The 13,283-nt window shown below is 37.7% G+C and overlaps 1 pseudogene; it reads left to right on the top strand.

Annotated features, from left to right (window-relative positions):
- Window positions 1-1,808: 1,808 nt before the first annotated feature.
- LOC101623103 overlaps window positions 1,809-13,283 on the top strand; it is a 55,696-nt pseudogene continuing 44,221 nt past the window's right edge.

The raw sequence follows: 13,283 nt of genomic DNA on the forward strand, positions 1-13,283 counted from the left end.
AAAAATTTATATGTAGAAGTTTGTATTGACTTTAGTAGTTACCAATATCTAGAAACAACCCAAATAGTCCTCATCTGGGAAATGGGTTGATACTGGGACATCCATACAATAGAATACTACTCAGCAATAAAAAAGAAACAGATTATTAATACATACCATAGTGTGGATGTTTTTCACATGCAGTATGCTAAGTGAAAAAAGCCAAACTCAAAAAGCACATGTTCTGTGATCCCACAAGGTTTTTGAAAGACAAAATTATAGGATCAGAGAACAGATCAGTTGTTAGCCAAGAAGGGCAGGAGGAGAGGTTGATTCCCAAGGGCAAAGAGAAATTTGAAAGCAAGATGGGACTGTTCTAAAACTTTCTTGTAGTTGTTATTACATGGCAATATATGTTTGTTGAAACTTGACTAGCAGTATAGGAAAGCAGGTAAATTTTACTTTATGTAAATTATAGCCTAATTTAAAACCTATAAAACAAACAAGAAATAAAGAAGTATTAAACTAACAAGTATTACCTCAGAAATTGATAATAATAACAACAAGAATAGTCAAATAAGTGCACATTGTTCACAATTCATTGCTATGGAACTGATTTAGAGGACAGGCTATGTCACTTTCCTGCCAAAGCAACTGCAGCAACGCTCTCTTCCCTGCCTCAGGAAAGTCTGAAACCTATGAAGGCAGCATCTAAAATGATGGAACCTCAATCGCCCCAAATCCCTGAAATACCATTTAGAACAAAGGGCCCTGTCAACTCTCACTAAACACATAACTTGAAAATCAAGCTTTATTTTGTTAAGCAGTAAAAACTTGGCAGTTGTCTGCTACTTTAGCATAACCTCACCTATCCTGACCAACGCTGTGTCTGCTTCCCCTTCCACTCTGGTCTGCTTTTAGATACAATAAAACTGCCAGCAATTCTCAGAGCTACATGCTTTTTTGGCACAACCTACAGAGAATTCATCCAAAGTTATCTAAGAAAAGAAAGGAATTCTGCAGCAAACATTTCCTTGTGTTTCTCTGGTCCCCATTCACTCCCATACCCATGAACTTTGGAAGGACACAAACATTCGATCTACAACAGCTGCAATGAAACTAGAGTTGGTGAAGTAGTAATTACCATATAGTTTCTATGAGGGAAAATTGAGCAGAGATGAAAGTTTGCAACTAAAGTGATTGTTTTCCCAAGTATTCTTTCTAAGGTAACACTAGGTATCAACATAAATGATTACAGCCTTTTGATGTGTCCTGGGGTTCCTACCCTCCGCCACCAAAACTTTTAAGAGAACTCAAGGGAGAAATGACAAAAAACAATGTAGTCCAAATTTTTTTTTTTCTTCCCTGCCATCTCTTCTTACCCCTTCTCCCACCCTAGTCCATAGTCCACATTCTTGAACTAAACTCAAACTCTGAGATTATTTTCACTGCAGCCCAAAGATATGGCCTCCACAAAAAGAGAAACTGTGTTCTTACTGTATCCAGCAGTACTTAGGATAATTTCTAAGACTGATTGACTGCCTTCAAATAAGAGGATAATAGACCTTTCATCTACAAAAGAAAGATAACCCTTGGGATCTATTTATCAATCCATGTGGTTTGTGTTTCAAAATTAAGAAAATAGATATGAAAATCTCTGAAACATTATGAATCTATAAAATGTAAAGTATTACTATTAAGAACTTTTACTGAGGTCAGGCATTTACATGTGCAAGGCAGTTTTAGGGCTATGAATAATCACCCTGTAGTAATTGGATATGTAAATGCTCCCAGAGGTCTATTTCAGCAGGCTATTCAGATAAATCAAAATGGATGACGATGATGTTGATGATGATAATGATGATATTTCTCTAATGGTGAATGAGAAGCAGGAAGCAAAGGTAATGATCTCATACTTTGATCCATGAAAGAAGACTAAGTACCTTTCAGATTCTTTATATTTTAAAAGATTTCCAGCCATGATATAATCAAAACTGCAACTTTTACTGTCAATATGAGCCTGGTAAGTTTGCTCATACTAATCCACTAGCATTTAATTTTGCTGTTTTTTTCTTTTTTATCCTTTGAGCATTTAATGACAGCTGAACTGCAGTGTCTGGCTGCAATGCCTCTAGAGTGATTCATTCTTAAAATGATTTTGGACTTCGAACAGACAGGAAAAACTGGCCAAGGGTTCTCAGGGGAGCCCCCTGGAAGACAGGCAGTTCTGAACCTGCTGTCCTTTTGGGGAGGTTATAGAGTTGAGTTGAGAAGTATTTCCCCTGTGGGACATGACAAAAGGCAGGTGGGAAAGAAGACAGTGAAGAGCCATGACTCCATGTCCCTGCACATCTTGCTTAGAGCCACACAGGATTTCTCCCATCTTCACAATGGGAGAAATGCTCTTATCTCTTTGCCTTGACTTTTCTTTTCTTTTCTTTTTTTAAAGATTCATCATCCATTCATGCATACAGAATTGGGGTACAAGTCAGAGGTACAGGGGTATGAGAGGATTCACCACAGACAGAGTGGGTGGGAAGCAGAACAGGCAGATCAAGGAAGCACACTGCTGAGGGGAACAGCAGAAGGATCAGCAGAGTTCTGCTAGGCCACGTGGGTCACCTCCAGGGCCAGGGATCAAACTCACTCTGAAGGGGCTGCTGCTCTCTTGCAGTGCTGCGTCCAACCAGTTGTGCAGGCAGGACCTGCCTTGACTTTTTATCAACTTCAGCCACCTCCTTCAACATCTGCCATTATGCTTCTTCTCACCAAACATGTCAGGATGAATCTGAATCAATGATGCATCGTTCCTGGCGTTGTTAAAGAGGACTTAACTTGCAATTAACTTTATTGTGATCATTTGGTAGAATTGAAGTAAAGCTAGAGAAAGATTATTTCATTGATTTTTTTTTCTGTATACATCAAATTATATGTCCTTAATAATTTTGAGGTCATACTATTTAATTGGAAAGCGAACTGGATTTTGAATTTTTTGAGTATCTGATTATGACTTTCCAAACTAACATTTCCATCTTTGTCCCAATCTTTTTGGCTTATATTGATGAAAACAAAAACTGTCTTTTACTAATACTACCCAAGTTGGAAATAAAGAACTTGATATCAACATCATATAAATGAACATAATAATTATGCATGGACAAGCCTCATAACTCACTGTTTTTTTGTTTTTTTTTAAATACCAGATGACATCAGAGACACTGCAACTTAGGAGAAGCCATCTGTCATCTGAAGATATGTTAAGACTCATATCTAGAAATCTCCACTGGCTTCTCTCTGAACTCCAGCTATATTTTTTGCTTCATTAAATTTTTAATTGCATCTTTTTGAAAGTGTCAGTTTACAATGCCGTATATGATTGATGAGTATAGGTTCACACCCACCACCAAAGCACCAACATCTTTCACCTTAGTCCATTAAACCCCCACATTCTATGTCCCCTGCCCCTCTGGTATACTATCCCTGTGACAGATTCATTCATGTCAGATTTTGAGAGTTTGTTTTGATTTAGTATCGTCCATTTCTTTGTTTTGTTTCTTTTTATTCTACATGAGCATAATCATTCAGTATTTTTTCTTTTCCCTTCTGACATATTTTCTTAGACTAATCCCCTCCAATTTTATCATGGTGAAATAAACATCATGATTTTATCTTTTTTTATATAATTGAGCAATATTCTAATCTATCACTCATCTGCCATTGGGTACTTAGGATGTCTTTCTATTTTTATGATATTCTAAAACTATACAAAAACTTTTCAATTTGATGCAGTTTCATTTCTTAACTTTTTCTGTTGTTTTCCTTGCCTTTGACTTAAGGCTCCAAAGACATACTGATGTAAATGTTTTAGTATTTTTCCTGTTTTCTTCTATATATTTTATAATTTTAGTTCATCTATACATGGTTTTAATTCATTTTGAGTTAGTTTTTGTGTATGATGTTAGAAAATTGTCTAATTTTATTCTTTTGTTTGTGGCTGTCTGGTTTTCTCCAATTCATTTGTTGAAGACTTAGCTTCTCCACTGTATGATCTTCTTTCCTTAGCTATAAGTTACTTCCATATGAGGATTAATTCAGGACTATCAATTCTAATCCATATGTCTGTGTGCCTTCTTAATCCAATACCATACTGTTTTGTTTACTATAACTGAAGTATAGTTCGAAGTCTGGCTGTGTCCACTGTTCTTTGTGTCAAGATTGTTTTAGCTACTCAAGGTCTTTTGTGGTTCCATTTACAGTTCAGTAATATTTGCTCAATTTCTTTGCAGAATACCATTAAAAAATTGTAGGAATTGTATTGAATCTGTATTTGCTTTGGGTAAGATGGTCATATTTACAATGATAATCCAGTCCATGAGCATGGATATCTCTCCTTTTATCATGTCTTATATTTCTTTTGAAAACAATGTTCTTTTAACAATGTCTTATAGCTTTCATTGTATGTCTTTTGCCTATGTACTTAACTACTAGGTACTTAATTCCTTTTGATTCAATTGTAAATGAGATTGTTTTCTTGATTTCTTTTTCTTCTTGTTCATTGTATACATATAGAAATGTGACAGACATTTGTGTGTTGATTTTGTAGCCTGCCACTTCACTATGCTGACTTATTGATTCTGGTATCTGGTAGTCTTTAGAGAAATTCTTAGAGTTTTCAATGTCTACCATTATCACGTCATCTGTAAATAATGATAATAATGATAAAGAATGTGTATTGATCCCTTATGTAATTTCACTTAATAACCTTTTTTAATTCTAAATTTATTTTTTTCTTAATAGTTTATTTTTACATTATTTTGTACATTTTTCCATCTCATTTGTAATCCCCATGGGCTTTCCATCACCAAATCACCGATGTGCCATCACCATAGTCCAGTGCATTTCCCTCGCCCCCTCTGGTTTTGATGCCACCCTCCACTCCACCCCCTTAAATGTCTCTGGTATATATCTGCTCACTATTATTATTTTCTCGCCTCAACCATTATACTCCTGCTATGAGTGAAACTATCCGGTATTTTTCCTTTTTTTTCTGGCTTATTTCACTAAGCATGATCTTCTCCAGCTCCATCCATGTTGCTGCAAAAGACATGTGTTTCTTTTTTTTGGTTGCTGAGTAATATTCCATTGTGTATATGTACCACATCTTTTTAATCCATTCATCCACTTTTGGGCATTTAGTTGTTTCCATGTATTTCCAATTGTAAATAAAGCAGCAATAAACATGGGGATGCAGGTATCTTTTTGAATCAGTTTTTGTGTCTTTGGGTAGATACCTACAAGTGGGATTGCTGGATCATATGAAAGCTCCATTTTTAGCATTTTGAGGGAACTCCAACAGTTTTCATAGTGGCTGTACTAGTTTGCATTCCCACCAGCAGTGCAGGAGTAACTCTAAGTTTATTTTAACTAGCTATGACTATTCCTACATTTTTGGGTGTCCCATTTACATTTAAAATGCAAAAGCTAATATTTTAACTTTAGAATTAAGAAAAAACAAATTAAGTCTGTAAAATAAAAACTCAAAGGCACAGGGGAATTGGTGGTGGCAGTTTAATGGGGACTACATTCAAGATGTTAAAGCATACATTGTATAAAAATGAAGAATGATGCAAAAAATATATATAAAATATTTTAATGGGAAAAGACCAAAGGATTAAATTAACAAACACAGAAATATAAATTAATTAAATACGAAACAAAATGAAATGCTTATTATTAAATCAAAAGCATATACTTGAATAATCCAAAAAAGTCCAAATTTTGAAACTTAGAAAAAAAGGGAGAAGACATGTGTAATTTCCTACTCCAAGTCATGAAGAAATTCACTGATGAGGTAAGTTCTGTTACTCTTGATACGCTCTGTGGTGACTCATCTTTGCAAGTCAGTATGGGCAAAGTTGTGATCTAACTGGGTTCTCTAAGCTCAGTGGAGATGATGGCATGTCAGAATTATAGGGAGCAAACAAGAGCACTTAGTTGTCAGAAATAAGGCAGTTCTGGATAGTGTAATGGAAGCTGAGACAATGTAATTATTAGAATGCTTAGGCTTGCTTGGAGCTTTCATCTTGGCTAATTAATCACAATATCTTTAGGATTGAAATAGATGAGTCGTGTACTAAAGTTTTGCTTGGTTGAGTGGAAGAGATTAAGATGTAATGAAAAAAAATTTGACATAAGTTACAGACCCTCAACAAATTCCCAGCCCCAAAGTCCTTTGAATGAAGGGAGGTTAGTGTAATCCTGAGAAGGGACAATGCTAAGATACACAAGTGTATATGATAAATCTTCTGTCCAGAACTAAAAACAAAACAAAACTCAGTTTTGTGTCACTAGCCTGGAAGCTGTGCATAGAGGAGGGAAAATAATTAGAATTTTAGGATTTCTGAGCATTTTATCTAGCACCCTGAAGATCCCTTTCTATAAATATTTCCTTGGTTTATTTCACAATTATTTTGGTGCACATGGTTTCTCCTTATAGTTATCTCATCCTCTGGGTTAAGATGGGTCTTGAATCTGGTTATAGGTTTAGAAATAATAAGCAGTATTTAGGATTAGTCCTAAAGAAGATCAGCATTCCTCTGAAAATTAACTCAAAAGAGAGCATTTCAGGATTCTGGGCAAGGGAAGGCAAACTACTATGTGAGAGGAGATACTGAGATGCCAACATATCCAGAAGTTTCAATCCACCCCATTACAGGTCTAAAATCTTATCCAAGAACTAATAGGACAAATAGTCTCAAACGGCGTTATGTAAAAGAGGGAGAGATGAGTATGATATAAATATAATCCATTTATGGTCTATCCTGATATAGTATTCTCTCCATTTGGGGATCTGTGAAACTAGAAACAAGTTATGTGCTGCTACAGTATGAATATTTCTTTCCACCAAAATTCTTAGCCATCTAAGAATTTTGAGCATCTAAAATGCTCAGAAATCCTAAGATTCTCATTATTTCCCCTCCTCTGTGCACAGCTTCCCTGCTAATGACACTAAGCTGAATTTTGTTTTGTTTTTAGTTCTGGACAGAAGATTTATCATTCCCATTTTTGGATGATTCTATCTCACAATATAATGGTATAGTGAGATGGAGTGTGGAGAAAGCCATTAAGTCAGGAGAGTGGAGGCCTCATTAAAGAGACTAGTGACCTTATAAAAGAGGTCCAAGAATGTTTCCTTTCCCCTTTCTGCCAGATGAAGACACAATGAGATGTGTTCCATGAACTACTAAGTGGACTCTCCCTTGTAACAAAATCTGCCAGTGCCTTGATTATGTCCTTCACAGATTTCAGGACTGTGAATAATGAGTTGATGTTGTTTATAAGCCACCCAGTCAAAGGAAGTTTTCTATAGCAGCCCCAACAAACTAAGACATAAATGCACAAAACAGGATGGTGGGACAGACATAAGATAATATAGACATCTTCATTCCCAAAGGGAGGAAATGAAGAGTCACTAGTACAAAACAATTTCACAATCCAACTGGGCAAATTCCATTAGGGTTAAAAACTTAATATAATCTTCTGTGGCTCAGTGATCCATATGGAGTGGCAGACCTCTCCTGACCTGCCCACTGCTCCCCTCAGCAATGTACTTTGATGGTCGACCTGTTTCTGCTCCCCACTCTGTCTCTGGTGAATTCTCTTCTGCCCCTGCACCTCTGGCCTGTGCCCAAATTCTGTATGCACAAATAAATAAATCTTAAAAAAAAAAATCTTCTGTGGCTCATGGCTCAGTCCTCTGATCCAATACTCTGTCCTTAAAGTCATCCTTCCTTTTTCTTAAAGAACAAGACATTTTTGTAACTCAGTGGTTTTATCATCCTGTTTCCTGCCTATAGAATTGGCAAGAAGAAAACAGTCTGCAACTTCAATATTTTGTATGAAAATCTCTTTAGTTAGTAAGTTCACTACTTACATGTATTGTTTTCATAAAACTGGAGAGTACAGGCCCTCTTTGGTGGCGCAGCGATTTAAAGCACAGCACTAAAGCTAAAGCCACTTCGGCATGAGTTCAATCCTCACCCTGGAGGTGACCCACATGGCAGACAGATCTCTCCTGACCAGCCCGCTGCTCCCCTCAGCGGTGTATTTTGTCCATCTGCCTGTTCTGTTCCCCACTCTTTCTCTGGTGAATCTCAGCCCCCACACCTCTGGCCTGTACCCCCGTTCTGTATGCATAAATAAATTTTTATTTTAAAGATTTATGTATTTATGCATACAGAACGGGGGTACAGGCCAGATGCACAGGGGTGGTAAGAGGATTCATCAGAGATAGAGTGGGGAGCAGAACAGGCAGACTGATGAAGTACATTGCTGAGGGGAGCAGTGGCGAGACCAGAGAGATCTGCTGCTGTGGATCACTCCCGGGCCTGGGATTGAAGCAGCAGCGGCTAGCATCACAGTGCTGTGCTCCAACCTGCTGCACCACCAGGGAGAGCCGCATAGATAAATCTTAAAAAAAAGGAGAATGAACTATTGATACATCCAATAATCAGCCTAAATCTTAATACAAAGAAAGCTACAGTAAACAAGACATTTGTGGCCGTGATATGTCAACCTGATTAGGCTAAGGGATGCCCAGTTGGCAGGTAAGACCTTATTTGTAGGTGTGTCTAGGAGCATTTCCAAAAGAGATTAGCATTGACAGAATAACTAGATCCTCACCAATGTGGGTTTGAGTCATCAAGTCCCTGAGGGCCCAGATGGAACACAAAGGCAGAGGAAGTGTAAGTTTTCTCTTTGCTTGACCTGGGTCCTCTATCTTCTTCTACCTTCAGGTACTGGTGCTGTTTCTCAACTTTTGGAAACAGACTGAATTCTACCACCACCTTGTTTCTCCAATTAATGGACAACAGACTGTAGGATTTCTTTGCTTCCAAAGAAATTGGTTCATGAACCAATTTTTTTTTATATTTATTTATGTATGCATACAGAGCTGGGGTACAGGCCAGAGGTGCAGGGGTGGTGAGAGGATTCACTAGAGACAGAGTGGTGAGCAGAACAGGCAGATTCATGAAGTACACTGCTGAGGGGAGCAGCAGGCAGTCAGGAAAGGTCTGCCACACCATGTGGCTCACCTCAGGGGCCAGGGATCGAACTTGCACTGAAGGTTGCAGTTAGCTGTTAGTGCTGCGTCCTAACCCGTTGGGCCACTATGCAGGGCCTGAGCCAATTATTTTAATAAATCTATCTCCCCAGCTCTCTCTTACCGTTTACCCACATATGTGTGTGTCTTCTTCATGCTATTTCTCTGGAGAATCTTAATATAGTATTTATATATGAATAAATATGTAAATCACTGCAACAGAATAAAGAGTTCATAAGTGGATTATATATTTTTTAAATTTTTCTACAAGTAAGGGAAGGGAATAGTGTTTCTAATTAGTGATTTTAAAACAATTAAACATTATTAGGCTTGACCTTTGCTGCACACTATATTCAGATATGAACTTGAAATGAATCAGACATATAAATTTAATAATCAATATTATTAAACATCTAGAAAAAAATCACAGGAGAAAATTTTTGTGGTATTGAGTTACACAAAGATTTTATAGGTAGGTCACGTAAAACACAAATCATTTTTTAAATTGGTAAATTTAAACTTCTACTTTTTGAAAGACATTTCCTATGAAAATAATAAAGGAAGACCAGTAGAAATGCTTATAAAACACATATCTTATTAAGTAATTATATCCAGAACCTATAAACAAATCTTACAACTCAATTATAAGAAATAGAATTTCCTCTAAAGAGTGGGCCAAAAGACTTAAGAAAACACTTCACTAAGAATGAGTTAAAGATGCCAAATAAGTACATGAAAATATGTTCAGTCTCACTCATCACCAGGGAAGTCCTAATTAAACCACAAATGCCACTACACACATACTAGAATGACTAAAAGTAAAGACCGAAAATACCAAGTGCTGAAGAGACAGTAGTCACCAGAGCCCTCCCACATATTGCTGTGAGAATGTAAAATATTTCTGCGTCTTTGGAAATGTTTCAGATCTTTTCAAGTTACATATGCTCTTAATAAATGATCCACTCATCCCACTCCTAGTTTTCCAAGAGATTAAAAAAAGTGATGTTTTATTGGGTTTGGGATCTCTGGAGTGTTCATCTCTGCAAAGCAGAAAGATTTCACTCATGACTCAAGCCAAATGCATGTAACCACAGTGCAAATTTTCTGGGGAAATTCACATTAGAATGGTAGAAGTATGTAACTCAATAAGGCAGAAAAGAGGAGAAGATAACCAACATCTTGGCAAAGTTCAGGAAGCCAACTGCTGAATTGGCAGGACCCTGTCTGGAGCTTCTGGTGGCTGTAGGTCTGCAGGGAAGAGGCAGGGTGCAGCTTCCCAGGGCAGGAGTCCCTGGTGGTGTTAGCAGGCAGAATGAAGGGCATCCCATGACCCAAACACCTGCTATGTAATGGGTTCTGCCATCCGCCATATACAGGCAAATGTACTCTAAGTGCATAAGATGTTCAATAGAAAAAAACTAAATAAGAGACTATGATGATGGTGCACTGGTGAGTTGGTGATGGGAATTTCACAGGGAAACCATATATTGTACCAAAATGAAGGATGATAAAATGAATATATTAAAAAATAAAACATTTTTAGAAATTAGTGAGCAACAGAGAGAAGAGAAAGAAAAATAGTTTCTAATTGAACACCCAAAGTAACCCATCCCCTCCTGGGTAAATGCCCACCCAAAGAGGTTGGCAGGAAGCAGGACCACTGAGACCCAATAGTCTTCTGGCCAGGACCCATAGGAAAGGGACAAGAGGGCCCAGGCAAGTCTGGAAGGAAAAGAGCAAAATTAAAATACGAGTCAAGATAAAGGCTGCCATTATCAGTCTCCCCACATGGCTCTTACTCAAGTCTCTTTCAAGTGTTTCCTTTCATGTCCCCAGGACCCTAACACAAGTCCAAGACATGAAGCAAATGTGACTTCTACACATGTCTTGCTTCTCCACGTGCCTCCTCCAGGTTTTCTTCTTTCTCCCTAGTCTCCTTTCCTATATTCCTTTTTTTATTTTTTTCAGTTCTTTCCCCAGTCTTTCTAGCTTCCCTTGCTGCTCAGTGCCACCCTTCCTTAGGTGGAGCAGGGAATCTGGAACCTCCCCTTCCTAAGGATATCATAGTGGCTCTCTGGAACATGCTTCAGGACTAGACGCGTGGATTCCATAAGCATCCAACATTGCTTCAAATGTGGTGCCTATTTTGAGGTACTACTTTTTGGAGGTGTATCATCAAGACAATCTATTATCGTGATTTAAGAGAGTCCTCTCTGCAACATTGTGCTTTTCTCTGCCTTTGCCTTCTGAATGCTTATCAGTGTCTTCCTAAACAAGTAGTTATTTTTTAGTTGATACTTTGAGTCATCTAAATTGCCCCTACCGTTCCATCAGTCAGGGTCACTACACTGTCAATGCATACAACTTCTTGATCAGTCAGGATCATTATAATATCAATAGATCTGACACATATGTCCACACAGAGACCTATGCATAAATGTTTGTAGAAACATTATAAATGACAGCCTCAATTTGGAAACAATCCAAATATCCTTTAACTGATAGCTGTGTAAGCAGATTATGGTGCATCCCAAAAGCATTATGCTAAAGGAAAGAGTCAGGCACAAAAGTTCATGTACTGTTTGATTCCATTTATATGATATTCTATCTACAGGGATAGAAGTCAGATCAGGAGCTAGGACTGTGGTAAAGGAATTGATTGCAAAGGAGCATGAAAGAATTTGCTTGGTTTATATAAATGTCCTATTTTTTAGTTATCAAAATTCATTGAGAAGTGCGCTAGAAATGTCCATTTTACTATATGTAAATTATACCTCAATCAAACTTCTTTTATAAGGCTAGTCACAGAAATTTTCATGTACATTATGGTATGTGAAGAAAAGTTTTAAAATTGTGTCTTTGTATTTACATATATAAATGCACACAGAGAGAAAGACATAATTAAAATACACATTTTCTTTGTCTCTGAGGCTGAAGATAGAAATAGTACTAGTACTGTAAAAGATCAGGCTCACTGAAAGCAGACTGATACAGAATTTGGCAAGCAGGGTATGTATTAAGGATCTGTACTTGTAGGAGAAAGCAGAAGGAAGCATAGCTGTGCAAACAAAAAAGCTGAACTGCACTGTAGTGTCCCACGTAACCCAAGAGAGAATTCTGGAGCATATATGGATTTTTAGAGTTGTCCCATGCTGGGCTGAAATGGCTGGGATTTTTAGTCCTCTAGCTCATTGAGAATATTAGTATGTGAAGCCAGTGCTACTTCCACTCCTTTATTTCTATACCATGATTTTTTTATTGGGAGCAGAAAGGATGTTGCTCTACTCACATAGAGCCCTAACTCTACGATGCTTAAATCACATTTTCAGTATGCGATGTCAAAGCTCTTATTAGCTAGAAGTTTCTGCATGGTGCCATCTCCAATTCAACCAAAACAAAATCTCTCCCAGGCTCCTACTTCTGTCCCTTCTCCGGGAAGTGTGTACCCTGGTCTGATGTAATGTTATACAATTAAGATCCCAACCTGATGAATAAAATACTTCCTAATGCCCATAGATAAGTTTCTGGTTGAAGCTTCTGGGCAGAAAAAGAAAGATTTTGAATTTTGGGTTTTTGCTTTGTTCCTTATTTTTCTCTCTAAGCTACTTTGATTAGTTGTGTAGATATTTATCTTCACTTAAAACTTGCTGTTGCGGGGCCCTCCTTGGTGTCGCAGTGGGTTAAAGCACAGCACTAGGAAGCTAAAGCCACCTCAGCATGAGTTTGATCCCAGCCCCGGAGGAGATCCATATGGCACGACAGACCTCTCCTGACCCGCCCGCTGCTCCCCTCAGCAGTTTACTTCCTCGATCTGCCTGTTCTGCTCCCCACTCTGTCTCTGGTGAATCCTCTCACCTCCCCTGAACTTCTGGCCTGTACCCCAGTTCCGTATGCATAAATAATCTTTAAAAAAACAAACAAGCAAACAAACAAACTTGCTGTTGCTTTTCTCTGGCTTGAAATGCCCCTGCTATTTCATTTCCATTCATCTTAAAGTCCTCTGGGTAGAATCAGACCATTTTTAATATTATAGTGTTGATATACAGTGATAGGTTCATGATCATTTTGTGGAGAATTTCCCACTAGAGGAAGTTGGCTTTTGTTTATTTTAGAACACCAAATGATAGAGTCATATGAGACCTTCAGAACATCTGCCCCAATCCTCTAATTTTACTCCTAAGAAAACTGTGTTCCAGGAAAT

This window comes from Condylura cristata, unplaced genomic scaffold, assembly GCF_000260355.1.
Source record: "Condylura cristata isolate star-nosed mole 26May11 unplaced genomic scaffold, ConCri1.0 scaffold00012, whole genome shotgun sequence".
Classification (NCBI taxonomy): domain Eukaryota; kingdom Metazoa; phylum Chordata; class Mammalia; order Eulipotyphla; family Talpidae; genus Condylura; species Condylura cristata.